Source organism: Lygodium microphyllum, chromosome 10 (genome assembly GCF_053477565.2).
Source record: "Lygodium microphyllum isolate KBCC chromosome 10, Lygodium_microphyllum_v1.1.10, whole genome shotgun sequence".
NCBI lineage: Eukaryota > Viridiplantae > Streptophyta > Polypodiopsida > Schizaeales > Lygodiaceae > Lygodium > Lygodium microphyllum.
In genome coordinates, this window is record NC_141144.1 from 139,206,527 (window position 1) to 139,217,667 (window position 11,141).

General features: G+C 41.0%; 1 pseudogene; it reads left to right on the plus strand.

The window, feature by feature from the left end:
- Positions 1–2,325: 2,325 nt before the first annotated feature.
- Positions 2,326–9,951, plus strand: LOC148030618 (tubulin alpha-1 chain pseudogene; annotated as a pseudogene).
- Positions 9,952–11,141: the final 1,190 nt, after the last annotated feature.

Below are 11,141 nucleotides of genomic sequence, written 5' to 3' on the forward strand. Positions count from 1 at the left end.
ACGCCCACTTACAGCTATTATGGCTATTCTTCCGTTTGAGAAGTGGGGCATTGATTTTGTGGATCCTATTACTCCGTTGTCTACTACCCAAAAGAGGTATATTATAGTAGCCACTGATTATTTCACAAAATGGTCAGAAGCACGAGCGACGAGGCAGGACAATGCAAAAGAAACTGCAAGTTTCCTTTTAGAGCAGATTATCTGCCGCTTTGGTCCACCAAGGGAATTAGTGTCGGACCGTGGCACCCATTTTCTAAACAAGGTGATCAAAAGCTTGACTGAGGCTTGGCAAATCAAGCACAATAAAACGACTCCTTATAATCCACAAGCAAATGGGCAGGTGAAAAGTACTAATAAACAGCTTATGGGGATCTTGTCTAAGATAGTCTATGAGAAGAAACGAGACTGGGACAAGAAGTTGTATGTGGCAGTATGGGCGTATAATACCACGTTCAAGCGAGCTACCGGCCATACTCCATTCAAATTGGTTTATGGGGAAGAGTGTGTGTTACCCCTTGAAATCGAATTGCCGACCATACGGTTTGCAATTAACCATTCTTTGGGAGACAAGGATTCCCTTTTTGAACGTTTCACGACTATAGCCCACCTAGATGAGCTGAAGTCGCAGAGCTTATTACATCAGGAGGTTGCCAAGCATCGGATGAAGCAGTTGCATGACCTCAGGGTGAAGAAATATACCTTTAAAAAAGGCCAATTAGTCCTCTATTATGATGCGCGTAGGGAGTTGTTTCCAGGGAAGTTGAAACCCAAATGGAATGGTCCCTACAAGATTGTCAGGTTAGGGAAAAATAGGTCTACGGCCCTATTAGCTGATCTACAGGGAGTAGAGTTTAAGAATAAGGTTAATCTTAATAAGATTAAACCTTATTATTTCTAAGTCTGCTAATATAGAGAAATGCATTGCAGGTCCATGCTAGGAATGATTTGAAACTTGCGATAGAGCTTAAAAGTTGGTTGATGGGTCGGTTAATCCCTTATTTGGAGCACCCATATTTGGAGTAGAGATACCATCATGGGAAACTTATCTGGTGGAGCAAAGGATATAAAGTGATTGAGCAAGAAGACAAAACCTTTGTGTGGGAGATTAAAGTCTCGTTGCCTCATGTTAAGCTCGTTCTGGGTAAAGATCCACTTGAGACTTTTATGATCAGTCACTAGAGTAAACTTGTTACCCAACAGGTAGTGTCTCCAAAGATTTAGAACATGGATGACAGCTAGCAGTTCTAAATCATGGGTAGCATAATTCTTCTCATGGTTCTTCAATTTCCTTGAAGAGTATACTACAGGATGACCTTCCTGCATGAGCACACATCCTAAGACAAGCGTGCAAGTATCAGTTTGTCATGAAGGAAAAATACAACATTAATATTTGCACCTTGGATTAATTCCAGCCTTTGTAAATTTAGCTTTAGCCTATATGTACATGTGTGAACAGCCCTTAAGTTTGGAAGAGGGTTAGAATAAAAGGGACTAGTGGCCAAAGGCAAGACATCTTTTGATCATTCAATAATCTTGGCTTTACCATTTTATTGGAGTTAGCTTCTTTCTAGTCTATGAAGCACTCAGCCATGGCCATCATGTATTCTTGAATTCCCAACCATTAATACATGATGAGGATGTCTTGGTGCAATAGATTTGTTAATTCTTTGTTGTAGCTTAGTTAATTTTCAATTTCAGTTAGATTTCATTCCATGGTTGATTGCTTTCATTACATTGGTATCAGAGCAGTAGCTTAGATCCTTGCAGAAGTCATTTTCAAGTACTAGATTCAGTTTCCTAGGCTAGAGAGAGCAAACCATAGTTAGGAATTTGAGTGACAGGACTTGACAGGACATGAAGATTTCAAACCGGAGTTATATGTGAAGGTCTGCTACAAACAGGGATGAAGATGGTGATTCTTGGCATTACCAATGGAAGAAAATGGAAGGCCCCAGCCAAAATAGCAGGATGTGATCAAGATTGAGCCAAAATTTGGGGTAAGTGTACAAACAAATGGTTACAGGACATTTTAACTGTGGTTACTTTTGAGAAGAAAGGGTTTCTTCTTCCCTTTCCTCATTTCTTCAAGCTTTCCACAAGAATCCATGGCCAAGACCACATCAGATCTTCTCCTTCTCACTTCTATCATGAGAATGGGTTGGATGACCTCTTCCCCTGCCTCAAGAGCTTCAAGAGGAGTAGCTTATGTAGCTACTTAGCACCATTGCTGATTTCCAGGACGTGAGTATGCACTCACGCTATTTGCGCCATCTGAACATACTCCTATACTGCGTGAGAAATTCAGGGTGATGATCCTCTTGATGCATTGCTATTGATTCCGGCCTTGGCTCCTTGCTCCTGGAACGCTTGTCTGTAGACTACGGCAAGAAATCAAAGCTAGGGTTTACTGTGTACCCTTCCCCTCAAGTGTCTACTTCCGTTGTGGAGCCCTACAACAGCGTCTTGTCCACTCACTCTCTTCTCGAGCATACTGATGTGTCTGTGCTGCTTGACAATGAAGCCATATACGACATTTGCAGACGCTCCTTGGACATTGAGCGTCCTACCTACACTAATTTGAATCGACTCGTATCTCAGGTTATTTCCTCCCTTACGGCCTCGCTTCGCTTTGACGGTGCCTTGAACGTAGATGTTACCGAGTTTCAGACGAACTTGGTTCCTTATCCGAGAATTCACTTCATGCTCTCGTCCTATGCGCCCGTCATTTCGGCTGAGGAAGCCTATCATGAGCAACTCTCTGTTGCGGAGATCACCAACAGTGCGTTCGAGCCCGCATCTATGATGGCCAAGTGTGACCCGAGGCATTGAAAGTATATGGCCTGCTGTCTCATGTATAGAGGCGATGTTGTGCCCAAGGATGTAAACGCGGCTGTGGCCACTATCAAGACCAAGAGGACCATTCAGTTTGTGGACTGGTGCCCTATCGGGTTCAAGTGCGGCATCAACTATCAGCCTCCCACTGTCGTGCCTGGAGGTGACCTTGCCAAGGTACAGAGAGCCGTGTGCATGATCTCCAACCTTGAACAAGAGATATCTCACCAATTTCTTCAAGATCCTTATCAGTTTGGAGTGTTCCCTCTTCTTCAAAACCCTGGATATGGAGTTTTATGACAGTTCTGGACAGCACTCAAATTTTTCAGATTTCTTCATCAAGATCAAAGGGTTTTTGTTCTATTATACTCCCTGAAGCCTCTACATACATCCTAGTACCAACATTGACTGATCTTGAAGCTTGAAGCTTTGTTGGAGCTTGGATATGGAGATTGCAAACTCTATGTGTAACAGTTTGGGACATCATTAAAGATTCCTGAAATTTTTAAAGCAATTCATGGGGCTTTTGTGGGCAAAGCATCTCTAAAGCTTCCTCAACCATTCCCCCTCAAGAATCCATCAACATTGGACCGACATTGAAGTGATTGAAGCCAATGGAGGTCTAGGTGTTCAATGGACAGCCTGAAGCTTTTATGCCATTAAATTTTGGCATTCCCTCTCAAATTTCGGGATCTCTTGGACACATTGAAGCCCTCTCTAATACCTATTGCAACCTACTTCAAGTAGAGAAGTTGGATTATCAAGCTCAGCCCACCTATGTCAAGCATTATGGATTGAAGGTCATTCCATCAACAATGCTCTTCTCCAATCAATCAAATGAGGTACTCTAATCACTCTTAATTTCTCTTTACATCCAATTGTTGCTGATCTCATTTCCAATTGCTGAAGAGAAATAAGAGGATTAAATGAAGCTTTCATTCATAGCCTAATGCATTACATGAAGCCTATAGGTTATCTCAATCATTGTCTTTACTAAACCTCTTCAATTTACTGAAATGGCCATCTCTAAATGTCTCAAACTCTTCCATAATGAATGAGCATTACCCATCTACTTCCATTCATTGAAATCAATAATTTCTTGAGCTTCATTACTCAATCTTTTATTGCCTAACCCTGACATGAAATTGATTGCCTATTTTGCCTCTTGATCATAAGAAAATCATTACCCAATTGGTAAGTGAGAAAAAAACTTTGTAAGCAGTGAGTCACTGCTGAGGTAAATACCTCTCCACTTCTCATTTACATTTCAGCCTTTTCAATTTCAATCTTGCATATCATGAAAAAAAGGGCAAATGAAAGGCAATTGTATTTCCTTCCTATTCCATGCATATCATACTGATTTTTAGAGCTAGAATTCACTTGCCATGTACTTGCCCATGAGGAAAAAGTGGATGCCGGGCGAGTCGGTAGGACAATAGTGAGGTGACCCTCCCCTACCGACGAGGACCCTGAAGGGGAGCGCAACCCGGCCCGAGAGGGAACTTTGCAAACCCCTCGGGTCTCGGATCCCACGTATTTTCAAGTTTAGGTGCAGGTACAAATCTCAAAGGCATTTGAAATCAGCCTACAGCATGAGGATGGACAGTGAGTTCTTGTGATATTGGCAAATGTGTGGTATGGCAAATGTATGAAGACATATGGCTACAGTAAAATGTATACATCCTATGGTAAAGACACTATGGTTCAGTCTGAAAGATTGGAACAAAACGTATGAGACTCTCCTACAAGGTTATGAAGTTGGTACATGCTGGGTATTGATGGTACAAGCCATTAATTGACTAGAACAGGGTATTCACTGCCTGCAGGAATTTTCAGACAGCAACAGAAAATCCCTTACAGAAATTTCTATACTCATCCATTTTCTGCATTTGATAGATCATTGGATAGAGGGCTCTTCAAGCTTTGAATAGAGCCAGAGACCTCGTAATTTGGAGCTCTAGAAGTAAAGATAATCAAGTTTTTCTACTACAGAAATTCAGGACAGAAATCAACCCATGGCTAGAAATAAGAAGAGAGACCCTGTTTTGGATACTATCAATGAAGAATTGAGGGAATATCAGCAGGATAGGGATGAACATCAACAGGAAAGGGGTGAACATCATGACACTTCTCAAGATGCCATTTATCGAATGCATTATGAGAACGATGAGGTCGATGCAAGCTCCACTCACTCCCCTACCAATCAACCCATAGAGACGTCTCATATCTCAATGAATTCAAACAGTTTTCAGCAATTGTCAAATGACATAAAGGATATGAAATCAGGTTTCGAGGGTATGAGGTTGGGTATTGACAAGCTTGTAGCACTTCTTGGTGAGAAAATGTTGCCTACAGCTGGTCTTAATATCCCACACCCGCATAGGGCTGAAGAACCACCTAAACCACTTACTCCTAAGGTGGTAGGTCAATTTGAAGTTGGAGAATCATCTAAAGCTAAGGATTTTGCTCATCCTACTTCACTTCAGCCACAATTCCATCAACAAAAGGGTCACTTTCAGCCACATGGGCAGGATCTTCAAGAAAGAGTGCAAACAAACTCAAAGCATAATGAAGACATCCATGGGTGCAACTCTTTCTACAAGCAATTTTACCCTCAAGCAAATGTTGGTGGTTGTGAGCAAGTCCATATTAATTCAACCCCAAACTTTTATGGGCAGCCACATGGACATGTGAATTCAGCCCCAAATGCTTTTGGACAGCCACAACATAATTTCTCCCCTCAAGTGCAGGCCAATAGGCCAAGTCCCATGTCAAATCATGGTTGGAATCAGCAAAATAATGGGCAGCAACCACCTTTCAATTCACCGATGCATGGACAACCTCCCAATGTGAGCAATACATACTTTCATCCTCAAGGACATTGTTTCCAGCCACAAAGTCATGGTATGCTCTTGAGCAACGTGGTCTCTCGGTTAGAGAGTACTCAAATCAGTTTTTGAACCTCTCGATGTATGTTCATGGGGTCTCCGATAGTGCCAAGTTGAATAAATACATATTTGGTTTGGAACCTATTCTTTCTTCTGAAGTTGGAGCCATGAATCCTACATCCCTACAAGCTGCCATTCAATTGGCTGAACGTTATGGGCAAAAATACAAGGGTTTTCAGCCAAAAACAGGGCATTCTTTTCAGCCTACGTAGTTCTCAAGGACATCAGGCCATTATGGGCATGCTAAAACTGGTTTTCAACATATCGGGAAGCCATCAAATACTTACAGCAATACCTGCAGCAAGATACCCACTTTTCCTACTGTGTTTGGGTCAAAACAAAGCAGTAATTTCAGACCTAATGCTGAAAATAGATTTGATGGAAAGAGGACTGATATAAATGCCAAAACTTCAGTCCCTACTCAAGGCAAACATGTATCGAATGATAAGCTCAAAGATATGTATGCTAAAGGTCTATGCTACAAATGTGGAGAGAAATGGTCACCCAATCATAAGTCCAAATGCAAGGCCAAAAATATGAAGATTAGCATGATCATCGAGGATGATTCCAATGGTGAATCTATTGAAGGAAGCTTGGCTCAGCTTGATGTCACAACAACTCAAGAAGAGGCGCATGAAAATGAAGAGAATGGCCATGAAGAGTTCTATGACCCGATGGATGGGTTTCCTTTCGACCCGGGTGGTCATTATTTGGATGATTCATGGACTGATTTACATCCATCACTATGTGCCATATCAAGTGATGCATGGAGTGGTTCAAGAGGGGATAATACCCTACGCCTTAAAGGTCAAATCAAGGGAAGGACCGCTCATATACTCATAGATACGGGAAGTACACATAGCTTCATTAATGCTAAGTCACTCAATGGGCTGAAATTGAATACGCATGAAATGCCTACGTCACTCAAAATCCAAGTGGCAAATGGAAATTTTGAGATGAGCAATCAATGCTGTCCAAATGTACCTATCACCTTTTCTCCATTGTGCACTACTTCAGTGAGTCTAATTGCATTAGAAATGGGTCCCATTGATATAATACTTGGCTGCAACTGGCTGAAATCTTTGGGTAGATTTACCATGGATCTCAATAACATGGAAATGGAGTTTAAATGGTGTGGACAACAAGTAACACTACATGGAGCTGAAAAGAAAAGAATGGAGATGATCAGTCCCAAGAAGGTTAAGAAAGAGATAAATGCAAAGGCATGTATGTTCACCATTCTTCTTTCCAAGATTGAAGAGGATCAGCCCTCTTCTCCTACCAACAATATGGACCCATGTCTTGGTAATTTGCTGAAAGAATATGATGATATTTTCCAGCCACCTACCTCTCTTCCTCCCAAAAGAGAAGTGGATCATCCCATTGACTTGCTGCCCAATACAAAGCCCATCAACAAACCACCATATCGCCTCTCCAAAGTGGAAAGAGAAGAGGTAGAGTGCCAAGTCAAAGAGCTTTTGGAAATGGGTCTCATTAAGGCAAGCCAATCACCTTTTGCTTCTCCAGTCCTTCTTGTGAAGAAGAAAGATGGCTCCTTTCGAATGTGCATTGATTACCGCGATCTCAACAAGGTCACTATCAAGAATAGGTATCCCATACCTAGAATAGATGATCTCTTAGATGAATTGAAGGATGCCAAGGTGTTTTCAAAAATTGACTTAAGATCGGGATATCATCAAATACGCATGAAGGAAGGGGATGAATTCAAAACAGCCTTCAGGATGGAGAGGGGTCTTTATCAGTTTATGGTTATGCCTTTTGGGTTATCAAATGCTCCAGCCACATTCCAGTCTCTCATGAATAAGATACTTTAGCCATTGCTCTTTAAAACAGTTTTGGTATTCTTTGATGACATTTTGATCTATAGCAAGAATAAAGAAGACCATTTGCAGCATGTAAAAGAGGTCTTTGACATATTGAGGATACACAAACTGTTTGCCAAGGCCACTAAATGCTCTTTTATGACAAAGGAAGTGGAGTACTTGGGTCATATAGTGGGAGAAGATGGAATCAAAGTGGATCCTAAGAAGGTTCAGTGCGTCAAAGAATGGCCTACACCAACCAATGCCACTTCATTAAGAGGGTTTCTTGGTTTGTCATCCTTTTACCGACGGTTTATGAAAAACTATGCCCATATTGCAGCTCCTCTTACCGATCGGCTAAAAAAGGAGGCCTTCTTTTGGGATGAGATCGCTGACAAGAGCTTTAATGAGCTGAAAGAATTGCTTGTTTCAGCACCCATACTAGTTTGCCCTGATTTCTCCAAGACTTTTACCATTTATGCAAATGCCAGTGGTAGAGGTTTGGGAGCAGTTTTGGTACAGGAGCATGGTGTCATTGCATTTGAGAGCAGAAAATTTGATGACAAAGAGAGAGAGATGCATGTTTATGAGCAGGAGATGCTTGCTATTTTACATGCAATCAAGAAATGGCACCACTACCTCTATGGGACACACTTCAAAGTCAAAAGCGATCATAGGGTCTTGAGATATTTTCTCTCGCAGCCCAATCTTTCTCCCAAGCAAAAGATATGGTTGGCTACTTTGCAATCATATGATTTCGAAATATCATACATGGCTGGCAAGGATAATGTGGTGGCTGATGCGTTATCAAGAATGTGGGCATGCAGTCTATCTACTGTGTCTACCATCTATAAGGAGTGGATTGAAGACATTCAAGAGGAATATGTGCTTGATGAGCATGCTGCCCATATTTTACAGAAATTACAGCAAGGGTGTGATGTTGAATTTCCAAATTTTAAAGTGCATAATGGCCTCTTATGGTTTAAAGGTAAAGTGTACTTGGTTCCCAGCAGTCAATTCAAGCTGAAGGTGCTTCAAGAGATGCATTCATCGCCAATGGCTGGCCACTTGGGCCTTTTCAAGACGTTTGATAGAGTTCATCAAAGTTTTTATTGGAAAGGTCTATGGAAAGATGTTAAAGAGTATGTAAGTCAATGCTTGGAGTGTCAGCAAAATAAGGATTCCACTCTATTACCAGCTAGCTTACTTCAGCCTTTACCTATACCTACGGGCAAATGGACAGATATTTCCATGGATTTCATAACGGGATTGCCTACTACCAATCATGGATGGAATAGTATCTATGTGGTAGTTGATAGATTGACCAAATCAGCCCACTTTATCCCAACTAAATTCCAATATTCAGCAAGACAAGTCGCCGAGCAATTTATGGAAGGTGTGTTCAAACTACATGGTATGCCTATGAGAATAGTATCAGACCGTGATTTGAAGTTTATGGGCAACTTTTGGAAAAGTCTATTCTCCTCTATGGGTACTTTCCTCACTCCTAGCACGGCCTATCACCCTCAGATTGATGGGCAAACAGAGAGAGTCAATCATTGGGTGGAAGTGTACCTTAGGCATTATTGTCATGACACACAAGCTTCATGGGATCGTTGGATCCACCTTGCTGAATTTTGCTATAATAACACGCATCACATGAGCATTGGGATGTCTCCGTTTGAAGCTCTTTATGGGTATAAAGTTTAACTTCCATCAGTTTTATTCCATGAAGACATCAACCCACAAGCAAAGGAAGAGTTGGAAAGAATGGAGTTGCTCATGAGGCAATGCAAGGACAGCATAAGGAAAGCACAAGATGTAATGAAGGTCTATGCTGATGAGAAAAGAAGACATTTAGACTTCGAGGTTGGAGATTGGGTATTTCTCAAAGTGCCCAAGACGCATTATGCTTCACTAAAGGGTGGGAATAACAAGCTTGCTCATAGGTTTTATGGACCATATTTGATTCTAGACAAAATTGGAGAGCTTGCTTATAAACTTCAGCTACCATCCTCCACTAGAATACATTATGTATTCCATATTTCACAGCTGAAGAAGTATGTTGGGCCCGATGTACAAGTATTGGAAGAGTTACCACCATTGGATGAGGCAGGACTGATCATATATGAACCTGAAAGCATTATTGGAAAGAGAGAGAAAGTTCTCAGAAATCGTACTCTCATTGAGTATCTTATTAAGTGGAAGAATTTGCCCATTGAAGAGTATTCTTGGCAACCATCCACTTATGTCAGTAACTTTCCTTGGCTATTACAGGATGATATATGATGCAGTATGCAGTGACTGTGCAGAGACAGCTTGCTGTATGAAATTTCTGCAGACAATAAAACTATCCTGACTTCATTAAAATTTGATTCTGATGTTATGGGGTGATGCTTGGGAGTGTATACTTTGTTTCCACACCTCGTACGCCATATTTGGACCAATATATCAAAAGTTATGGCAGTTTTAGTGAATCAGCCCTGTTTGGACAGCAGCCAGTTTTCTCACAGTTTGGTATGCAAAAGATCTTCTTTTCATGGACAGTGCTTTCTTATCATTTGGAAGATGAATGGGCATGATTACTATCATTCTTGACTTGGATATAGGCCCTTACTTCTTGGTTTTGAGGACAAAACCATCTTCAGGAAGGGATGGTTTGTCATGAAGGAAAAATACAACATTAATATTTGCACCTTGGATTAATTCCAGCCTTTGTAAATTTAGCTTTAGCCTATATGTACATGTGTGAACAGCCCTTAAGTTTGGAAGAGGGTTAGAATAAAAGGGACTAGTGGCCAAAGGCAAGACATCTTTTGATCATTCAATAATCTTGGCTTTACCATTTTATTGGAGTTAGCTTCTTTCTAGTCTATGAAGCACTCAGCCATGGCCGTCATGTATTCTTGAATTCCCAACCATTAATACATGATGAGGATGTCTTGGTGCAATAGATTTGTTAATTCTTTGTTGTAGCTTAGTTAATTTTCAATTTCAGTTAGATTTTATTCCATGGTTGATTGCTTTCATTACACAGTTACAACCTCAAACTCCTTACTAAGGTCTGGAAGTTTTCAGATCAGTGTTGATACCAAACTTTGCTTCAACCTATCAAAGCTAGATTGTTCGGCATAGCTAACCATGCAATGGATGTTTGCTTCTTCAGTAAGTCTGTCACACAGAGGTGCTGCAATTAAAGCATAGTTTTTGATGAAGACCCTATACCATCTTGTCAATGCAAGAAAATTGTGTATTTCTTTGATAGTTTTTTGTATTGGCCATTCTAGAACATCTCTGGCTGGATCCACTGAGATTCCTTCCGCTGATATGATGAATCCCAAATATTCAATCTGACGCTTGAAGAATGTACACTTTTTCATCTTAGCACAGAGCTTATGTGCTCTCATTGTCTCAAGGACAATCCAAAGTTGGGGTTCATGATCTTCTTCCTATTTGGAATAAACTAAAGTGTCGTCGAAGAAGACGAGCACAAAGTCATCAAGATATGGCCTAAAGATATCATGCATTAACCTGTTGA